Consider the following 14,906-nt stretch of genomic DNA (forward strand, 5'->3'; position numbering starts at 1 on the left):
AAAACTCTCACAAAATTAAAAAAAAAATTTACCTTAAATTATGTTTCAGTGTTTCTCTGTGAACATGTATGCAAGTGCAAAGAGAATCCAGAAGAAAATATTGCATCTACTGGATCTGAAATTTCAGGTGGCATGAACCTCCCAACATAAGGAGTAGGGGCTGAACTTGAGTCTTTTGCAACAGTATTATGTGTTAAGTGCTTAGTGATCTCTCTAGATCTCTATTTTATATTTGTTCATAAAGAAAATAAGAATAACTTCATTGTTTCATTCGTTGTTGTCCAATTTTCTCAACTTTTTGGTGTTATCTCTCTGACGAACACATACAGACTTCATGATGGTTAATGTTAATTGTCAACTTGACAAAAATCAAGAGTCACCTGGGAGATATACAGCTCGTCATGCCTGTGGGAGATTATTTCAATTGAATTAATTTATAAAGGAAGGTTCATATGTATTATGGGCAAGATTATTCCCTCAGCAGGGGATCATAAAATGTAAAAAAATAAAAAGCAGAAAGCCAGCTAAACACCAGAACATATTCGTTACTTTTGTTTTCTGGCTAAGGACATAATGTGGCCATTTGCTTTAATCTCATGCTGTCTTGATTCCTCCTCTTAAACAGTGAGCTAAAATAATCCCTTTCTCTCTTCAGTTACTTTTTTCAGAGTACTTAATCAAAGCAACAAAAGAATGAAATTAAGATAGTCTCTAATATAGGAACACTTATACCTAAGAAAGTCATAAAAGTCAGAATTTCTTTTCTCCAAGAAATTCCCAGTTATACTCAGACATTTTTCTTAAAGTAAATAATGTTGGAGTGAATGGACAATGGACACTAAGAAGACCCACTGGAAAAGAACAATTTTGAACATATATCTTTTTTATGCCATAAAGCTCTTAGCTGCTGGCATCGTACAAAGAATGTGCGTTTTGTTAGCTAATCTTAAACTCTATGTGAAAAAGAAAGACATTGCCCAGAAGACACTGAATGTTTTAGTTTGGATCTTACAATTTTCCATAATGCTCATGTTGAAACTTTTGTCCCAAATCATTTGACGCTATTGGCGAAACTTTATGAAATCATTGCCCATCACATTTTGTAGTGTGTTTAAAAACTTGTGCCTCGCTGGCGGCTGTGCTTCTCTCCAGTCTACAGCCGGAGCCGCGCGCCACCACCCTACCTTCCAGGCCCGGCCATGCCAAGTCTCCAGCCCGGGCCTTGGCGCCCAGCAGGAGCTGGGCGAAGGAACTGATAGAACAATGCTGAGGTGGGGGAGGTGAAGAGTGTCTTAAACAGGTGATCAGACCAAGCCACCTGGGTTTACCACCTGGGTAACCCCTCCAGGACTCAGCTCAGCTGGCACTCCAAAGACAGTGGGACAACCATGACGACCAATTTCAATGACATCGTCAAGCAAGGCTATGTGAAGAGGAAGAGCAGGAAGGTCGGGATTTACCGGAGGCACTGGCTGGTGTTCAGGAAGTCTTCCAGCAAGGGGCCCCAGCGGCTGGAGAAATATCCTGATGAGAAGTCTGTATGCCTCCGAGGCTGCCCCAAGTTGACTGAGATCAGCAATGTCAAGTGTGTTACAAGGCTCCCCAAGGAGATCAAGAGGCAGGCGGTGGCAATCATATTCACCGATGACTCGGCTTGTACTTTCACCTGTGACTCCGAGCTGGAGGTAGAGGAGTGGTACAAGACACTGTCAGTGGAATGTCTGGGGTCACAACTCAATGACATCAGTCTGGGAGAGCCTGACCTCCTGGCCCCAGGAGTCCAGTGTGAGCAGACAGATCACTTCAACGTCTTCCTGTTGCCCTGCCCCAACCTGGAAGTGTATGGTGAGTGCAAGCTGCAGATCACCCACGAAAACATCTACCTTTGGGACATACACAACCCCCGCGTGAAGCTCGTCTCGTGGCCCCTCTGCTCCTTGCGCCGCTATGGTCGTGATACCATATGCTTTACCTTTGAGGCAGGCAGGATGTGTTAACTGGGGAAGGATTCTACACCTTTCAGACACAAGAGGGGGAGCAGATTTACCAGCAGGTTCACAGTGCCACCCTGGCCATCCCTGAGTAGCACAAATGGGTCCTGCTGGAAATGGAGAAGAACGTGAGGCTGCTGAATAAGGGCACCGAGCACTACTCTTACCCCTGTACACCCACCGTCATGCTGCCCCGTAGCGCGTACTGGCACCACATCACAGGTTCTCAGAACATTGCTGAAGCCTCCAGCTATGGTGAAGGCTATGGGGCAGCCCAGGCCAGCTCAGAAACAGACCTCCTGAACAGATTCATCCTGTTTAAGCCAAAGCCCAGGCAGGAGAATAGCAGTGAGAGCAAGACCCCTTCCCAGTCACAACTGGACTGCTGGAAACTGATGACTGCTGGGCCACCTGCTGGAAGGCTAGCTGCAACAGCCCATGGACAGCCTCAAGGAGCTGTTGGCCAAGAGCCAGAAGAGAGACAGCTGTCCATCCTTGCCCTCAAGGGTGAGGCTGGATCTCAGCAAATGGCTGGCCACACCACCGGAGCATGAGGGGCTAGAGCAGCTGTGGGACTATATACTGTTAATGGTTTTAATCTATATGGCTTATGACATATTCTGTATAAATGAGGCTTCCCTCTACCCTCCCCATACCCATTTTAGTTGCCTGACCAGGCATGGTCAAGGCCGTTTTTGAGTATGAGAGCAGCCGTTCCTGCCCTCCATGATACAACTCTCCTGCTGCCAAGATTGCCTGAGCTGCCAGGGTCAGAGGAGGGGGACAATCAGACTGGTGCTGTCTGCTGCCTCTTCCTCAGAGGGTCGAGATATCAGGTAGCTTGTGTCCTTTGGCCTACAGTGACACAGAAAGGACCTAAACTTCACTGTACTGTGTGGTAGCCTTGCACTTGGAAGTTTTAAGCAGAGGTGACATCTGGTTTTAAAATGCACTCTCTAGCTCAATCCATTTATCCTCAAATTTCGGGAATTCCTTGTTTTTAATAGCTGAGTAGTATTCCATAGTGTATATGTGCCACAGTTTCTTTATCCATGCTTCTACTGATGGATACTTAGGCTGTTTCCATGTTCTGGCTATTATGAATAAGGATGCTATGAACATGGTTGAGCAAATTTTCTTGTTGTGTGGTGGAGCATCTTCTGGGTATATTCCAAGGAGTGGAATAGCTGGGTCTTGAGGAAACCCTATTCCCATTTTTCTGAGTTAGCACCAGATAGATTTCCAAAGTGGCTGTACTAGTTTGCATTCCCACCAGCAATGAAGGAGTGTTCCTCTCTCCCCACATCCTCGCCAGCATGTGGTGTTGCTTGAATTTTTGATCTTAGCCATTCTGATGGGTGTAAGATGGAATCTCAGAGTTGTTTTGATTTGCATTTCCCTGATGACGAAGGAGGTTGAACATTTCTTTAAGTGTTTCTCAGCCATTTGATATTCCTCTGTTGAGAATTCTTTGTTTAGTTCCAAGCCCCATTTGTGAGTTAACCCAGAAGCAGAAAGACTCAAATGATATATACTCACTTATATCTGCATACTAGCCCAAGTGGCATGTCCCTCAAAAGCCTTCACTTACCAGGAAACTGGGACAGAGGGGAGGACATCCTATTGGGACTCTAGATGAGAGAATCATGGGAGAATAGCAAAGTAGAAGGATCCAGAGGGTCCTAGAAACCTACAAGTAGAACATTATGATAGGGAGATTTGGGGACAGGGGTCCCACCCAAACTAAGGCACCAGCCAAGGTCCCACCCAAACTAAGGCACCAGCCAAGGACAATACAGGCCGTAAACTTTAAACCCCTACCCAGATCTAGCCAATGGTCAGAACATTCTCCACAGTTGAGTGGAGAGTGTGATATGACTTTCTCACGTACTCTGGTGCCTTACATTTGACCTGGTCCCCTGGAGAGGGAGACCTGGTGGCACTCAGAGGAAGGACAGCAGGTTACCAAGAAGAGACTTGATACCCTATGAGCATATTCAGGGGGAGGTAATCCCCCTCAGGAACAGTCATAGGGGTGGGGAATAAGGGGAAAATGGGAGGGAGGGAAGAATGGGAGGATACAAGAGATGGGATAACCATTGGGATGTAACAAGAATAAATTAATTTTAAAAAAGTAGAAAAAATGCACTTTCTACACTGACTCCTTCCTGTTCAGTAGGCTGAGGATGTCTTGGGGTGGGGTGCCCATTACCTCAGCAGGGGAGGATGGCTGGAGCCAGGTGGGAAGGCTGCTGCAGGACTGCTGTGGGGAGTACCTTGCTGGCCCCTTTTACTGACCAGGGGCATAGTGCTCCAGCACGGGAGTCCCTTGCCCTGGGCCAACCACCCTGGGCCAGTTGAAAACCAAGACCTTCCAATTTCCCCACAAGATGCTGAGGCTCCCTGCTGAAATGCAATTAAAGCAATTGATTTTCTAGCTATCTTTCTATTCGCATCAAACCTTTTGTTGCGTGTTTCTGTTTTTTTAATACTTTAGGGTTTTGATTTATGGAACAGACCTTGTAAATAACCACTGTTCACTCACATTTGTGGCAGTGACAATAAGGCCCCTCCCAGAAGGGTCCTAGAGCCAGGAAGGTGGCTCAACTGGCCCAGCTCTGACAGACCTAGGAAATGACCACCCAGAGGTCAGCTGGTCTGTAGAAGAAATGGGCCCAGACCCTCGGGAGGAAGGCAGAGCTGGTTAATCAGCAGCACGATGATGCATGAAGGAGATTATGTTGTGCTCCCTATTGCCAAAAATAAAGACTTTTAAAAAGACAAAAAAATAAAAACTTGTGCCTTCCTCTCTGCTTTTGCTTGCTTCCACTATGTGCAAAATAGACTTCTTTTGTTGTGTTTTCCTACCAAGAAATACTGTGCCAACATAGTTCAAAAGCAAGTGACTATAGACTAAAACCATTGGAAACATAAGCTAAACCAAATCGTTATTCATCATAAATTTTCCTCTGGCATTTTGGTATAGCAGTAGAAAACTAATACTGAAAATGGAAATCAAGAAATAGAATAACTCTTGTAAGTATATTTGATAGTACAAATTGGAAGCTTTGGTAATTGGTTTGTAAGAGGCATATGGAAAGTTTGGAGCAACAGAATGGAGAAAGCATATTTGCTACTTGAATTGCCATTCTGTTGAGTGCCTCAATGACCAGCATGATGATAGAAATATACAAGAGTAAGATTATGATCAGCACACTTCATGAGGAATTGAGTTTTCCTTTGAGAACAGGAATAAAGGTCATGGAAATAAACTGGTTGTGTCATGTCTATATTTTGAGATTTTGTGCCATCTTGAGATTAAAGGTAACAGACTAATTTGACTAGAAGAGGAAGTTCCAAGGCAGCATAACACTCAACAAGAATATTGTTACTTAGGAACAGGTTTAAAGTGCTGCTAAGGAAAATGTACTTCCTGAAGATATTAGCACTAGCTGGGTGTGGTTGGTACATGCCTTTTATCCCAGCTCTCGGGAGGCAGAGGTAGGCAGATCAATGTGAGTTCAAGAACAGCCTGTTCTACAAAGTGAGTCCAGGACAGTTGGGGCTACACAGAGAAACCCTGTCTCAAACAACCAAACAAACAAAAAGATATTAGCACTATTTTAAAGCCAATTATTTTCCTCACTTGATCAACAGAAAATATGCCTTCAAGAGAAATCTGAGATGTTCCAGGACCCAATACAAGGAAACCTTAAAGTTGTAAAATGTTAGTTTCTGAAAAATGATTTTTATTTGAGAAGATAGCCTTGGGGCACCTTGTTCCCACATACTGTCAAAAGAATCATCTCCTTGGAAATCACTTTCCCCTCTTCTCTCAGGCAACTCAGAGATACTGCAGGCAATTCTGATGTGGGTCCAAGTACATTGTGCAGTAGCTATTTGACTATGATGTCATGGGCTTCATGTTACTTTTGATGGCATATAGAATGAAAAAGTCATGGGTTTCTCAATTATTCCCCTGAGGATTCATGGGAATTGAAGCCAAATGATACATGGTAGTGTCATGGTCCCTGAGAACAGCCTCTGACTGATGAACTTTGAGAGATGAGAGGAACTATTGCAATGGAGGCCCTGCAAGGTTAAAATATGCCAAGCCTGTGGAATTATTTCCTGAGTAAGCAAGAGGAAGAAAATGCAGACAGCCCATCAGAATAACTTTCTGAGCTGCAGCCAAGAAAGTCATAAGGTAAGTCTTAACATTGCCTTTGAAGTTAATATCGTACCACTAAAGACTGTAAAACTTTACATGGAGCTTTGCAATTTGGGATTTTCCCAGCTTGTTTTTAGTTTTCCATTGTAGTGACTGTATTTTTTGTTTCTTTGCTTCCTTCTTTTAAAAGTAATAATGCTAATGTTGCACCATTATGTCTTACAAATTGGTACATTTTCTTTTGCCTTTTTTTTTTTTTTTTTTTAAAAAATGACAGCAAAAATTGCTTGGAATCTTAGAGGAGATTTTTGGACCTATTCTTTTGAACAAAGCTGATATCCTAAAGTCTTTGGTGAGTCTTTCATTATGTACAGATTGAATGAATTTTGCATTGTGAGATGAACAGGTGCCTTTGGAGATTTGAAAACAATGAAATTGTATGGATATAGAATATCCTCCAAAGGCCCATGTGTTAAAGGTTTGGATCCCTGTTTGATTAAGAGTGTGTAGGAGGAATTGTGAGTCAGGGCATGTTAAGTCATTTGTGACATGTTGTGAATGGGGATATTGAGAACATTAGCCCTTCCTAGTGCTTTCTTTTTAATTTTTGCCTGTTATGAAGTGAACAATATAGTATACCCCCTTTCAATAACATGATGAATATTTACAGGTTTGTAAACCAGTGAGGACTGATACTTCTTCATAATCAGTTTTAGATTTTACCTCATTTCTGTGATGACAGACAAGATATTGAAACATAATAAGTGTTAATAACTAATGTTTTAAAAATGCATTTATCATTAGCATTTCTCCTATTTTACTTATTATTTTCTGAGAAAAATTTTAAAACCTTAAAAAACTTGAGGAACAAAGACTTTATATCAACTTACTCTTGTAGTCAATCCTTCATGTAAGAGGTCAGGGTAGGAACCTAAAAACAGGCACCGAAGCAAAGGCCATTGAGCTGTTTACTAACTAGATCTCCAAGTTTCTCTCAGCCTGCCTTCTTAACAAATCAGGAACATTACAGAGAGAGTGGGCTAAGCCTTCCCACATCATATATTTATCAAGAAAAGGTCTCACCGACTTGCCTACAAGCCAATCTTATGTACACATTTTTTCTCAATAGAAATTCCTCTCCCTGGATAACTCTAGCTTTTGTCCAGTTGACAAAAATCTAAACAGGACTGTTAGTTACGTATCATTGCGACACATCAATATGTTCCTATTAAACTATAACATTCTTGTTTATCTCCAAAATTTCATATTAATATTAGTATGATAATGTAAAATGTTCCAAATTTTTAAAGGTTTCACAGCCTTTAAATGTCAAACATCTTTCTAAATTACTCAGTCTCTTAACTGTGGTATGATTTATTATAGAATATAAATTGAATGCTTTCTTATTCCAATGGGGAAGAACCAGGACACAGTCATATGCAAATCCAATCAAAACCATATTTTAATGGTATAAAAATTCAGTAATTGAGACATGTGAACCATTAATGATCTGTAGGGATGCAAAGGGCCTTGTTAGCTCCATTTCTCTTTCTCTGCCACTCACAGCATGTGAGTCTTGTCTAGTAGGCTCAACCTGGTTCCAGGCTACAGCTGACAATCACCTTGGTTGTCATATCATGGTACTGGTATTTCCTAAATGCTGGAATTTTCATTAAAACTATGCTACCCCTTCACCAATAGCCTGTAATGGGCTCTCTTCTGGGATTCTTACCCAGGGCCATGGTGACAAGCCTCCATTTTTCTCCATGACCACTTCAGGCCTGAGGCTTATCTTACAACTGAAGCTACAATTTAAAAATGACTTCTCCCAGCCTTTCTTCAGGAACTCCAGCCCAACTGTACAGTGCCAAGCATCAGCTGCTCTCCATGACCACTTCATGCTTACAAAATAAACACCTTTTTCATGATTCTTACATGCTATAAATTTCAGCTCTCAGCTTGATATGCAGTCTTTGTCCTCTATTTACCAGAGCATCTGTGTCCTGACCCTCAAGAAGTACTTTCAGATTCATGATTCTTACTGGTTATGGTTTCTTCTTATTCAGTAGTGTCACCTAACCAACACCAACTCTCTTAGTAAGCAAAGTTTTCACTTCAGTGCTGCTGGTATCTAATTAGTCATGTCTGATTTGTCAGTTATACCTGACTAGAACCATCGATTCTTAATTCAAAATATCACTCAAAGAGCCACTACAGCTTTTATTTTCCTCTAAAACTTCACAAGCCAGTACTCCATAGTTTGCATTGCTCTCAGCATTATTTTTCTAGTCTCTATCATAACTCATCAAACTCAGATCTCTCAACAACTTTTCCAACCTAAAGTCCAACTCCATCCACAATCCTTCCCTAAATATGGTCAGCAATATTCCTACATCTTGGCACTGAATTCTATGTCAGTTAAGATTTCTATTGTGGTGATAAAACACCATGAGGAAAAGCAGTCTGTGGAGTAAAATATGTATTGTGAAGTCTAAGATCATATTTCATCACTGAGAAAAGCCAGGGAAGGCACAAACTGAAGAAGCAATGGAGAAATATTACTTGCGGGCTTGCTTACTCAAGGCTTAATCAGCCTACTTTCCTACAAAGTACCATTTGCCAAGTGGTTATACCATCCATGGTGAGATGAACCTTCCTATATCAATCATTAAAAAAAATGTCCCGTAGGCTAATCCACAGGCCGATCTGATGGAGACATTTTCTGCACTGAGATTTCTTGATCCCAAATGACTCTCACTGTGTCAAGTTGGGAGAAAACTAACCAGGACAGGGAATTTGAGGTTTGAGGCTACCCCTGGCCTTCTTGTAAAACAGATACAAAAAAGAAAATGAAAAAGAAAAAAGTATAAGAAAAAATTTAGAAAGCCACAAACAACAATAACAAAAATAAAAGCAAGCATAAGCATGCAGTTCTTCCAACCTGACACAGGGGCAAAAAGCTACTCTCAATGAGTGAAGCCTTTCCTTGCAATTAGCTGTAATAAATTTAGACTCATGGCTGACAAAGATACTGAGAATAAGTGACACCTGAGTGCTCAGGCTTAAGAAATAAACACCATTCCCTTAGGGTTCAGGGAACATTGCTGGAGAGAGAATAATGAAGTATATAAGAACTAGGAAACACCATGAAGGGCTGTAATATGTCACCCTCTAGATGATACACATTAGCTAACACCTATGATTACCTGCATTGGGTCCACATAAGACCAACCCTCTCAATAATCACTGATGGAAAGATGTGAGCTTTGGGGATCCTAGCCTTTACCTTTGAACTAGTGGTAATTGATATATTCTGGATATATGTCTAGTTACATGTCTATTTCTGAGTCCACCAGGCTCCCACAGATCTCACGGCCACAGAGATAGCCCTTGAATATATATGAATGTGAAAGACTTATGGGAAGAATGGGAGGGGGTAAATAAAATAAAAGGGGCAAGGCATATGTGTTCATGGATTGAAAGTATTAATATTGTTTAGGTGGCTATACAACCTAAAGAATACTACAGATTCAAATAAAGTCCGTGAAAATAACAGCATACATCATATAACTAGGAATCCATATATCTGTATTCTATTGATTATGATTACTGACCACTATAATTGCAAGACATTGGCAATTGTATCATGCATAAGTGACTACTAAATCAGTCTGGATCTCAGACTGAGGACAAGGAATGTTGGGGTTAATACAAAAGACTCTATCTTCACAAACAAAAATAAATTAGTATTTATAAAGAACTCAAGAAATTAAACATAACCAAACCAAACAATCCAATTGAGAAATGGGGTTCAGAATTAAACAAAGAATTCTCAATAGAGGAATATCAAGTGGCTGAGACACACTTAAAGAAATGCTCAACATCTCTAGTCATCAGAGAAATGCAAATCAAAACAACTCTGAGATTCCATCTTACACCCATCAGAATGGCTAAAATCAAACATTCAAGTGACAACACATGCTGGTGAGGATGTAGATTAAGAGGAACACTCCTTCATTGCTGGTGGGAATGCAGACTAGTGTAGCCACTTTGGAAATCTGTCTGGCGCTATCTCAGAAACCTGGGAATAGGGCTTCCTCAAGACCCAGCTATTCCACTCCTTGGAATATACCCAGAAAATGCTCCAGCATACAACAGAAACATATGCTCAACCATATTCATAGCATCCTTATTCATAATAGCCAGAACATGGAAACAGCCTAAGTTTCCCTCAGTAGAAGAATGGATAAGAAATCATGGTACATTTACACTATGGAATACTATTCAGCTATTAAAAAACAAGGAGTTTCCAAAATGTGTGGACAAATGGATTGAACTGGAAATGATCATAATGAGTGAGGTAACCCAGGAGCAGAGAGATTCATATGGTATATACTCACTTATAACTGGACACTAGCCCAAGGGGCAGGTCCCATGAAAGTCTTCACTTACTAGGAAAGTGGGACAGAGGGGAGGACATCCTATTGAGACTCTAGGTGAGAAAAATAGAGAGGATAGAGAGGATAGGGAAATAGATGGATCCAGAGGGTCCTAGAAACCTACAAGAGGAACATTATGGTGGGTGGATCTGAGTCAGGGGTTCTGCTTGATCTAAGGCACCAACCAAGGACAATACATGCAGTCATCATCAAACCCCTACTCAGATCTAGCCAAGGGACAGAACATTCTCCACAGTTAAATGGAGACAGGGGACTGACTTTCACATGATCTCTGGTGCCCCATATTTGGCCATGTCCCCTTGTTGGGGAGGCCCAATGGCACTCGGAGGAAGGATAGCAGACTACCAAGAAGAGACTTGATACCCTAGCACCATATTCATGGGAAGGAGGTCCCCCTCAGTCACAGTCATAGGGAAGGGGGATTGGGGTGAAAGCGAGAGGGAAGAAGGAATGGGAGGATGCATGGGATGGGATAGAAAATGAGATGTAATATTAATTATTTTATTTTTCAATAGAAATGTGTTAAAAATTTATACTTAAGGGCAAAAAAAAATTACTAAATAGGTAAACTAAAATTTATATGCTCCAAGACAGATAGACATGTATATTCATGTACATTTTAAGAAAAAGAAGAAAGCAAGGAGACATTAGACTAACTGATTTCAAAATATTATGTGAAGCTACAATAATCAAAACAGCATTATTTCCATAAAAACAGAGGGACACACCAATCTAACACAGTAGAAAGATGAAAAGTATACATACATATAGCCAACTGAATTTCAACAAGAGTGATGAGACCACAAATTGGGGAAAGGAAAGTTTGCTTTAGTAAAACAATAAAATAAAATTTTGCCGGAAAATTTGATGACCAATGCAGAATGAAGGCAAATTAATATATCTCACATCCTATAAAAATGGATTTATGAAAGACTGAAAATTTCAGTGCAATAACTAAAATTATCAAACTACTGTTAATGAAATGAAATATATGAAAAATATTTCATGACATTCAAATGAGGACTCCAAAACAAAGAGCTAAATGATATTGTGTATAATTTACAAGAGTCTGCATAACAAAGAAACACTCAACCAATTTCAAAGGCAATCTTTTAAATATCATTAAATACTTCAGAATATTCATCTGATCAAAAATGTTAAGTAGAATCAATAATAAATTCCACTAACTCACTAACAAAAATAAATTATTTAAAATTTGCACTAGACCTATAAAATTTCTTAAGAGGACATAAAAAGCCAAAAAAAATATGTAAAAGAATCTTCATGTCACTAATTTGTAGTGGTTTGAATGAAAACTTTCCCACCCACACAATCTTCAATATTTGAACATTTGATCCCCAGTTAGTGGCATTATTTGTCAAGGGTTAGCTGCTGCAGCCTTACTAGAGAAAGTAAGTCACTTGGGGTGAGATTCGAAATTAAAAGTCTCACAGAAATTCCCATTTTCTCTCTCAGCTTTATGCTTGCCCTTCAGCTTCTTGTTTCAGCAGCCATGCACGCTGCTTCATGCCATCATTCCTTACCATGATGTCTTCCTACCCCTGAGGAACCACAAGCACAAACAGATTCTTCCTTTACCCCCCTCTGTGTAGCACTGGCTGTGCTGGACTTGATTTGTAAAGATGCTTCCTTTTATAAGGTACCTTGGTAATGATGTTTTATCACAGCAACAGAAATGGTACTATCATACTAAACACCTTGGAAACTCAAAGCAAAACCATATGATATTTCACTTTGCCCTAGTGAGAATGATTATAGTCAAATCAATAAATTAATGTGTGCTGGTGACAATGTAGAGAAAGAAAAATATTGCACACAAGAGATAGGGAAGAAAAATGAACTAAAATCATAATAATTCACTGTGAAATTTCTTCAATTAAATTACAACTCCAGTGCCTGAAGAGATGGTTCTACAACTAAGACTACCAGAGTTCAGATAGCTCAGATTGCTCAGAAATGCCTGCAATTCTTGCTCCACAAAATACAACACCCTCTTCTAACTACTGATGGCATCCACACACACATAAGTATAGACGCACACACATACATGCACACATACATAAAATAACTATTTTGAAATAAAAGTTATAAAATAATGTACAGATTCTAATAGTGAATGTGATAGAAAGAAGTAATGAAATTATATATTCTTTGAAAACTACCACTTAGAAATCCTGCTTGTGGAGATTCATTTAGAGTTTTTACATTTTTATATATGCCAATTTTCTCAGTCACTAACATAGGTAAATTTTCTTGATGGGTCAATTTGTAAATGGTTCAATAAGCACTAGAAAAAAGATTTTTTGAATAATGTTCATGTGTGTGTGTGTGTGGATGGGTGTGTGAATTTCTAATTCTGAAAAGCTACTTTACCTTTTTAAAAGATAAAAAAGTTTCCCTTAATCAAAGAGTCACCATAAGCCTCAGTAAATCTTAGCAGTTTGAAACTTTTTTGTTTCATTTTGTTTTTACTTGTTATTTTTCATGTAATTTCACACTCTTACATTATTCTTGATCTAGCTTATTGTTTAATTTGATATTGGAAGAATAATATATATATAATCTGTATCAGATGTGTGTAATTGTTCCCTTTTTACTTTGATTACTAAAAAACTCTGAATTTTCTACATAACTGGTTAACTCATTTAAGATTTAAAGTTTTCATAAATTTTAAGAATATAACAGAATTCAGAGAGTATTGTTAGCTTCAACTGTACAAAGAAGAATACTCTATAGACTCTATTTTACAGTATACTTTTACTCCTTGAGAGAAATACTTGTATCTATCCAAAGGAAACTTACTGAAACAACATAGATATAAGAAAGGATTACCAAATTCAGGTTATAAATTGACAGCAAATAGTCGTGTGACATTTGACTTGAATGTCGTGATTTGAAATATAGAAAAAGAAAAAAACAGGACAAGATTGTTGATGCTTTCCAAAGGAGGCCTTAAAGCTGGAGCATCACCTCCCTTTAATCCTGCTTTCAAATTTTACTCCTCTGTAGCTTTCTTCTGGCCATTTTAGTTTGTGTTTTTATGACTTGCATTCTCATACATCATTGCAACATTAAAAGCAAGTATTTCCTGTGAAAAGAATAACACTAAAGTTGTACTAGATTTTAAGTGCTTTTAACCTGAAAGTCTAGGACTGCTACTCTCAAGTTTATTTAGGTTCCATTCAGACTTCAAAGCAGTAATATTTTTATAATTTCAATTGTCACCAAACCATCAAACCAGAGAATACTAAGAGGATCCCCTTCTCTTTATTAACTTTAATTATATAGAAACCAACTTTTGGTGGTTCTGTATAGAACCATATATCTGTTTTTACATAGAATAATATTAGTATTTATCTAAATGTATTCTATTGCTGTATTATCTCTTTCTTCAAAATGTACATGTGTTTAATATATATGTATATATATATATATATATTTGCATGCCATTCAATACATTTAGACACTAATGTCCATTGTACTCTTCCTTTAAATGGGTGGAGGTGTTAAGCTAAAGCAAGACAATACCCTGACATGATCTAGAGTCATCTAAGAAGAAACTGCACATTGAGGAATTGCCTCAATATAATTGGTTGGAGGAGAATTATATTGATTATTAATTCATGTAGGAGGGCCCAAGACACTGTGAATAATACATCCCTAGATGTATGGTCCTCAACTTTATAAGAAGTCTAGCTAATTGTCAGACAGTGAGCAAGCCAGACAGTGAGGCATCGATCAGTATTCCTCCATAGTCCTTGTCCCCAGGTTCCTGCTTTCAGTTCATGTCCTGACTTTCATCAGTTTTGAGCTGTGGCCTAGAAATATAATTCAAATGATCAATTTACTCCCCTAAGTTGTTTTTTGTCTAAGTGTTTTGTTATAGAAAAATACTAAAGCTAAAATAATATGCAACATTAAACATGTAAAAAAATAAAATTAAAGATAATCACAATCAAAATACAAGCAGTTTACTTTGATTGCAACATCCTCTAGAAGGCTCATACACTGCATTGTTATCCACAAATATGGCATGTAACCTTAATGTGTGCTGCTTACCAGATCAAAATAAATCACTGTCAAGATATTTTAATGGGAAACGGTCAGTGAAATACATTAATTTTCACAGATGGACTCAGACTTTTGCATTTAGGACAGGGGCTGAATGGGTCTGTGCAAGGCCATTGTGTATATATTTTGGCTTTTCATTTATTGTTTTTATGGAATTCTTGAGTGTCTGAATAAGTAAATGAGTAAATTCAT

At 39.0% G+C, this 14,906-nt stretch overlaps 1 pseudogene; it reads left to right on the top strand.

Annotated features, from left to right (window-relative positions):
- The first annotated feature begins 1,388 nt into the window (after window positions 1–1,388).
- Window positions 1,389–2,545, top strand: LOC127185321 (docking protein 4-like; annotated as a pseudogene).
- The last annotated feature ends 12,361 nt before the right edge of the window (window positions 2,546–14,906 follow it).

This window comes from Acomys russatus, chromosome X, assembly GCF_903995435.1.
Source record: "Acomys russatus chromosome X, mAcoRus1.1, whole genome shotgun sequence".
NCBI classification, from domain to species: domain Eukaryota; kingdom Metazoa; phylum Chordata; class Mammalia; order Rodentia; family Muridae; genus Acomys; species Acomys russatus.